The sequence below is a fragment of the Bombyx mandarina genome, chromosome 15 (genome assembly GCF_030267445.1).
Source record: "Bombyx mandarina strain Sakado chromosome 15, ASM3026744v2".
NCBI lineage: Eukaryota > Metazoa > Arthropoda > Insecta > Lepidoptera > Bombycidae > Bombyx > Bombyx mandarina.
The window spans coordinates 6,797,001-6,805,230 of NC_143221.1; the positions used below are offsets into that span (position 1 = coordinate 6,797,001).

The following is an 8,230-nucleotide window of genomic DNA, read 5'->3' on the forward strand; positions in this document are numbered from 1 at the left end:
TTCCTAACCATGACGTAATTCGCGACTTTGGGGTCGCGACGCGAGGGCTTTAGGAAGGTCTCCTGCACCAGAAGGATGTCGATGAGATTATCGCGGAGAAACTCATATACTTGGTCGCGCTGACGCGCGAGTCCGTTAGCATTATAGAATGCTAACTTTAAGGAACGCGGTTTTTCCCTACCGTTGTTGGCCATTGATTACCGGTAATCAAGCCAGCGTACGCTGGACGGACTCGATGACGTCCATATGGTCGAACGTCGCGTATAGGCGGTCATCGGCCGTGACCGCCCTGCGCATGGCGTCGGCGAACGAGCGCATGCGATCGATGTTAATCGCGGCGATATAATCACGCACGATTGAGAAGTCGTTTACGGCAGGCCGCGCGGGGCCGGGGCGAGGCGCGGGACCGGGCGCGAGGGCGGGGCGCGGCGCGAGCAGGGGCTGGGGTGCCGGTGGTTTTCCTGCCAACGTGAGCGGCAGCGGTTTTGCCCACGCGGAGACGGTGGGCACCGGTGCCGGCACGAAGGCAGGTTTCGGCGCGCGGGGCGCCGAAGTCTTTGGGCCGACGGTTTTCGATGGCGCGTTGGCCAGACGCTTCCGCGGGGCCTTGGGGCATCCGCGGTAGTTGGCTGTGTGGCTCTGCTTCTGGCAGAGCACACAGCTCGGCGGTTCGGTCGCGGTTTCTTTGACCCGCGAACAGTCGGCTGTCGCGTGGTCGCACTGGTGCAGTAGTTGCTCTGGATACGAATGCACCGGGCATCCTATGCTTTAGGGCATGACGCCTTCAATAATTGCCTCCATGCCTTTTGTTTCAAGCTACTAGTAAACGCAATTAAGGCAAAGGTAACGGTACACGTCGAACTCGGCCAAGAGTTTGACGTTAAGGGCATTAGGCCGCTATAGATGCATTTGTAGGCAGTTGCTCTGTTAGGCCTCCTCTAGGGGTGCTCTCGTATTTATCGTCCCCTCTTGGGGATGGTAAATACGCCAAGATGCAAATGGTGAATAATGCATGGGTGAGGGCGAGACCTTGTGTTCACCCATTCATCTTGGCTAAGTGGCAATGGCTTCCATGATGAATGGATAACCAATCGCAATCCTCGTATTTCAAAAAAAAAAAAACAACATAAAAAGCCTTGAAATATTACATATTGAAAACTCCTACCTAAATGCGTAAATAGACGCATTACTTGTGTTCGAATTCTAAACTCATTGTTGAGAACAGCTACATAAATCAGTTAAGCAAAATATCGGTTACCTACGCATAATTTTCGGTCATTGGTTAATGATCATAGTCATAGATTATACACTTAATATATTTGAATCATAGTTGTTATCGCGTACTTCGTCCAGAACAAGTTACTTATTGAGTTGCAATTAAAAATGTTATGTGGACCCGCTTAAGTACTTTTTAATGATGTTAGAGCTTATAAATAGGGTCACAGATAATTCTATCACCATAGTTTAGATCCCAAAGAATATGGACAGTAAATCGTTTTTTTATTACCTATTTTCGATGGACAGTCACGCTCATGGTCCACCATGGTATTAAACTGTTAAGTGGTTAACAGAGTGTAATTACATCACAATGTGAGTGCTGCCAGCCCCCTTGAGATATAAGGTGTTCAGCATTAATTTCTCAAAAGTTTGAATTATATTGCAACGGCTGTTTCATCCATAGATTATAACACTTAATTTAAGTTTCATCCTTCAAGTTTTTTTTTATATTTTATGGCTTTGTAAAGCTTCAAAGAGTGAATGTTTGAAATAGAAGAAACACGCAAAATAATTCCAAATCAAAAATATTTTTGGCTCGTAACTCCAAAAAAATCAAACTACAATCGAAAATATTTCACATCCTAATTTTTGGGTTTCTCGATTTAACATTAATGTTTGTTAAAACCAATATAAATACTTCTAACGTTGAGTCTAGACTCTAGTCAACGTCATAGTATAGATACACTCTAGACCACTGAAGTAGGAAACCTACTATATAGGTCTATGCTCTAGACTCTAGAGTGTATCTATACTATGACGTTGATTTGAGGTGAATGAAGTTAGCCCCTCAAAAAAATTTTTTTTTCCTATTTTATACTTATTTTCTGTTAATTCGTTTGTTCATCATTTGTTCATGATTGTTCACTGTTAATAATTGTTTGTTCTGCATTTATTTATTTAAAAAAAATATTTAAAAATATACCTACAAGTTAGCCCCTCTAATGCAATTTTTAATATTTTTTCATCCTTAATGACTCGTAAATATTCATTTTCGATTGTTCTTATACAAAACACGTTTGTTCTCTTTCATCATGAACATATTTACTTATTTGTTTATATTACCTATGTGAACTCCCTATCTTTTTTATACCTTCATAACGATAAGTAGGAGGATGGAAAAAATGTATTTGGTCTAACTTAACGCCAATGCACATTATTTCATTTATTTATTTTTTAATTTTTTTAATTAAACTGTATACTAATTAATTGCTCCTTCAGGATTTATATTTGTTTTTTTTTCACGATTAAAACCGCGTAGAAAGTTTAGGCATTATAGTTGACGCATGCGCAGTACACATATTTTGCATACATTTATTCAACTAATAAAAATAGTAAATTAAACAAAAAACGAGTAATTTCGAAAGAGAACAAACGTGTTTTGTATAAGAACAATCGAAAATGAATATTTACGAGTCGTTAAGGATGAAAAAATATTAAAAATTGCATTAGAGGGGCTAACTTGTAGGTATATTTTTAAATATTTTTTTTAAATAAATAAATGCAGAACAAACAATTATTAACAGTGAACAATCATGAACAAATGATGAACAAACGAATTAATAGAAAATAAGTATAAAATAGGAAAAAAAAATTTTTTTTAGGGGCTAACTTCATTCACCTGTTGATTTGAGTCTCTTTTTAGAGTTCTTTTTTTTTTTTTTTTTTTTTTTTTTTTTCTTTTGGCAATAGCGTTTACTTTTTGCCAATGACGTAAATTAAAAGATTGGGAAACCAAGTTAAAATAGGATACGAAACACGAGAAACGATCAGGTAGGTAGTAAGAAGTTTGAAACGGATAATAAAAATTTCATAAATATACATAAATACACTTACAAATAAAATATTTAAACTTTAATATGGTTCTGAAGGATGAAAGATGACAATATTTTATAAAATATACATGGATACATAATTATACAGGATATACAGGTAGGAAAAGGAACATTAAGAGATATTAGATCATTCAGGAATGAGGAGCGGTCGTATAGAGGACATGAAAAGAAAATGTGATCTAGATCACATTTATCGGATTCACATTCACATATGTCAGTAGATACAATGCCTAATCTATTAAGATGAACAGGAGTGCAAACATGACCCAAACGCATTCTTATGATAGAAGAACATACTAGCTTATTGCATTTGGCACGGAAAAACCATGGCTTAAATGAAATAAGTGGCTGAAGGTTAAAATATCTCCTGCCTTTTGATTGACCAGTTTCAGTCCAGAGACTATTCCAGCGATCCTGAAGGTGAACTACAGGAAGAGCGCCTAGATCCTGACAATAAACTTTATAGGGGAAAATGTCGCCATCTTCCACAGCTTCATTAGCTAGTTGGTCTGCTTTTATATTACCAGGAATGTCACTATGGCTAGGGATCCATACAAAGACCACAGAAAGACCAAAATGATTGCATTTATATAATAGATTTCTTATTTCTATGACAACAGAAGAAATATTTTTTGATTTAAATGGGAACCTATTGAGAGACTGTAAGGCACTTTTTGAATCAGAGAAAATTATTGTTTTTGGAAGTTTAAATAGAATAATATATTCTATAGCCTTAAAAATACCGTAACATTCCCCAGTAAACACGGATGTTTCCGGAGGAAGTTTGATTTTCTGTGATATTTTAAATTGAGCATGATAGACACCTACACCAACAGGATCAGAAGAGGAGTGTTTAGACGCGTCCGTGAAAATATGATGGTAATCAACCCAAACAGTATTTTTAAGAAGATTAAATGAAAATTTTGTACAAATATCGTGCTTGTTTAAATCAAAGTTAAAATGGATTTCTGGAAGAGACATTAATGCTTCAAAGCTAGTATTGAAAAGAGGGTAATTAATGGATCGGTGAATAGGAGCTTTTATGTTAATAAATTTCTTAAAACTATTGATTAGACAAGATGGTTTTTTATGTCTCCAATATTCAGATGTATCTATACAATGAGAAAGTTGCTGAAGTTTGTTATAAAGAGAGTGGTTAAGAAACTGAAAAGATCGGAATATAAATTTGTCTGCTAAATATTGACGACGTAGATGTAGTGGAGGATCACCACATTCTACTTGAAGAGCATTGATAGGGCTTGATCGCATAGCACCAGAAACTATTCGTAAAGCTTTGGACTGTATGAGATCTAGTTTTTTAAATGCCTTAACACTCCCAAGCTCCAGCAAGAATGTACCATAATCTAACATACTTCTTATAAGTGCATTATATAACAATTTCATACAAAAAGGGTGAGCACCCCACCTAACACCTGACAAACATCTTAAAATATTAAGAGCACGTTCACATTTAGTGTTTAGGTAATCACAATGTGGGATACCAGTTAGTTTCGAATCTAAGACAATTCCCAAAAACTTAATATTAGCTTTGACTGGAATCTGATTACCCTCATAAAATATAAAGATAGGAGGAGGCGTTCTTAATCTCGTGAATAAAACTATTGTACTTTTTGCAGGTGATAGATCAAGGCCATTTAAGTCCAACCAAGTTTTTAAATTTATCAGCGATTGTGTTACAGACGAACTAGCTTTTTCAATAGATTTATCACAACAGTAAATTAATAGATCATCAGCATACTGAAGAACATTTACACTATTAAGTGATGATTTTAAATCTTGAGTATAAATATTATATAATATTGGACTAAGTACTGATCCCTGAGGAAGGCCCTTTGAAACAAGTCGAATAACTGACTTCCCGTCATCTAGTTTCAGGATTATGTATCTTTCGGAGAGCATGTTTATGATAAACTTTGTTAATAGCAGTGGTATATTAAGTTGTAAAAGCTTACTCTTTAAAATACTTATCACGACGTTATCATACGCACAATTGATATCTAAGAACGCAGCTATTACTGATTTATTATTTGAAAATGATAATTGAATATCAGAAACGAATATGCTTAAGCTATCAATAGTACTTTTTCCACGTCTGAAACCAAATTGGGATTCACATAATAGACCGTTATGCTCAACAAACCATTCTAAACGATTTTTTATAAGATTTTCTGTAATTTTCATCAAAACAGAAGAAAGTGCGATTGGGCGATAGGCAGAATGGTCTGAAGAGCACCTATCAGGTTTCAGAACGGGAATTATTTCTTGGCGTTTCCACGTGGAGGGGATGTTACCAGATGTCACTATGGAATTTATAAGAGATAAATAATAAAATAAAGCATCATCATTTAAATGAGAGATAAATGAATAAGGGATACCGTCCAGTCCAGGAGCAGAATCCTTAACATGTGATAATACACCTTTTAATTCAGTGAGAGAAAATAGACTGTTTAGACCAAAACAGTTATGATTATTTATATTTATTACAGGGTAGGGAATTGTTAAGTCTTCGGGAACGAAAGGAGGAGCTAATTTATCTAAAAAGCTATTAACTAAATGAGAAGGTATTGATTTTGGAGATGAATATTTGAATGCAGATCTAAACCTCCTTATATTTTGCCATACAAGAGATGGTTTGACATCAGGTGATATTGAATAGCAGAAGGTTTTCCAGCCATCAAATTTCTTTTTCTTTAGAAATTTTGAAGTTTCTGCCATTATTTTTGTAAGAATTTCAAAATTCTCATCAGTGGAACATTGACAGTATGTAATTTCAGCATATTTTCTTCTCTTTACTGCCTGAGTACATTCATTATCCCACCAAGGAGGAGAAGGAATAAAACCCAAAGAGCTATTTTTAATAGGAAAAATTTCATTGGCGACCTCAATAAAGGTTCTTGCCAAAGAATCTGCACACTGAGATTCTGTACCTGGATTAATTTTTGGAAGTGTAATAATTTTGTTTTTTATTAGATCTTTATATAAATCCCAATCAGCATCATTAAGCTTATATTTTAGACGAGGAGAATATGTTTTATGTAATACTTTATTGTTATTATTGCCGGTTGGAAATGATAATAATAATGGGAAGTGATCACTACCATAAGTGGAGTTTAAGGTTTGCCAAATCAATGATGAGGCTAAACTAGGTGAAGAAATGGAAAGGTCAGGAGCACTTTTACCTTCATTAATATTGGTTCTTCGTGTAGGAGTGCAATTATTTAAAATACAAAGATTAAGTGAATCTACAATATCCAACACTTCATGTCCATAGTTATTGTTATTTGAACTACCCCATGACTGGTGTTGAGCATTAAAGTCACCTAAAATAAGTATAGGTTTGGGAAGAGATACTAAAATATTTTTAACTTCATTTAAAATTTGAGAAGAAGGATGAGGAATATATATAGAGACAAAGCAAATGTTATTTACAATGATAGCAATGATTGAAAGATTTTTATCATGAGAAGAAATATTTACATGAGAAAAAGGAAAAGGGTGTTTTACTAATATTGCAACACCACCATAGCCATCAGATCGATCTTCTCTAATACAAGAATATCCTTGAATTTTAAAAACGGATTCAGGTTTAAGCCAGGTTTCTTGAAGACATACTATGGTGGGATGATACTTATTAATAATATGGATAAGATCACTTTTCTTACTGTTTACACTACGACAATTCCACTGAATTGCCTTGGAGCAACTGTCCATTATGACTAATATAATTATTGATAATTTCCATTATTGGTTGGGCTACGTTGGACGGTTGATTATGATTTAAAATATTTAATAAAGCAATTATAAGTTCGACAATAGATTGTTTAGATGAATCATTTGTTTTATTGTTAAGTGCACAACCATTTTTAGGGGAAGGCAAATCAAATTCATTTATGATAGCATTATGAGCCTTGACATCGTATCCTTTGTTTGATGTTAAATATTGATGAGGTTTTAAAAATACAGTCTTCTTATAGGAAACATTTTGCAAATCTTTATTATTATTTATATGAGTTCTGTTGATGACAGGGGTTGAGGAAGTGTTCGTGGAAGTTGTTACAACATCAGAATATGATTTGGTTATTGTAGGAAAGATCTTGGATGCCTCTGCATAAGAAATACTATTTTTAGCCATATGCTCTTTGATATTTTTTTGCCTTAAAAATTCTTTACATATTTTATTTGTTGCATAGTGGGAGCCATGACAAATACAGCAAAATGCCTCATCCTCTGATGTACAGCTGCTTCCAAAATGACCATCCTTGCCACATTTAAAGCAGCGAGGATTTGATCTACACATATCCTTGACATGCCCATATCGACAACATTTAAAACATTGTATAGTAGGGAAAATATACAAGTCTACAGGAAAAGAATTAAAACATATGAAAATTCTTTTAGGAAGAATTTGGCCATCAAAGGTCAGGACAACTGTTTCCGTATCAATAAAACTGGCTTTATTATCAATGAATGTTTTCTTTTTTAGTCGCCTAGCTTTTAAAACACTACCACAACCTGGAGGAACAGAAACATTCTGAATCACCTCTTCTGTAGACCATTCTTTGGGAATCCCTCTCACAATACCCATTCGAGAAACATTAAATGATGGAATAAAGGCTTTGAACCTGTTATTCGAAAGCCTAGTGTCGCTGGTAAAATTATTAGCGTCTGAAAAGTTCGAAAATATAAGAGAGAGCCTATTTCTGCCGATTCTCTTCAAACTTCCATTTAGGATATTTTTGAATGAATTATTTTTAAGAAATCGGCCGAACGAGACAGGGTGAAGTGAGACATTTTCATCTGGAGACATTATTTCTTTTTGAATATGAACTACATAAGGTCCAATATCCGAGGCTTGGTAAGGACGAGTTGTATTAGATGGAATCTTAGTATCACCTTGAGCACTAGTGGTCATTGTGATAGGTGTGGAAAGGTCACAATTATTATTATCCTCATTTAAACAAGAACAGCCATTCTCTTTATCTGTCTTGCCATGACGTTTTCTTTTTTTATTGCAATGTTTGCATATTCTTAAAGTATTTGTGCGTTTTCTCAGCAGTTTTGCATTATTTACAGAACTTGCATCCGTATCCATTGAAGAT

General features: G+C 35.2%; 1 long non-coding RNA gene across 1 annotated transcript; it reads left to right on the forward strand.

Annotated features, from left to right (window-relative positions):
• Positions 1-3,154: 3,154 nt before the first annotated feature.
• Positions 3,155-7,595, forward strand: LOC149501445 (uncharacterized). The gene is made up of 2 exons (XR_016324178.1): positions 3,155-5,536; positions 5,618-7,595. It is a non-coding gene; the product is annotated as an uncharacterized LOC149501445 (long non-coding RNA).
• The last annotated feature ends 635 nt before the right edge of the window (positions 7,596-8,230 follow it).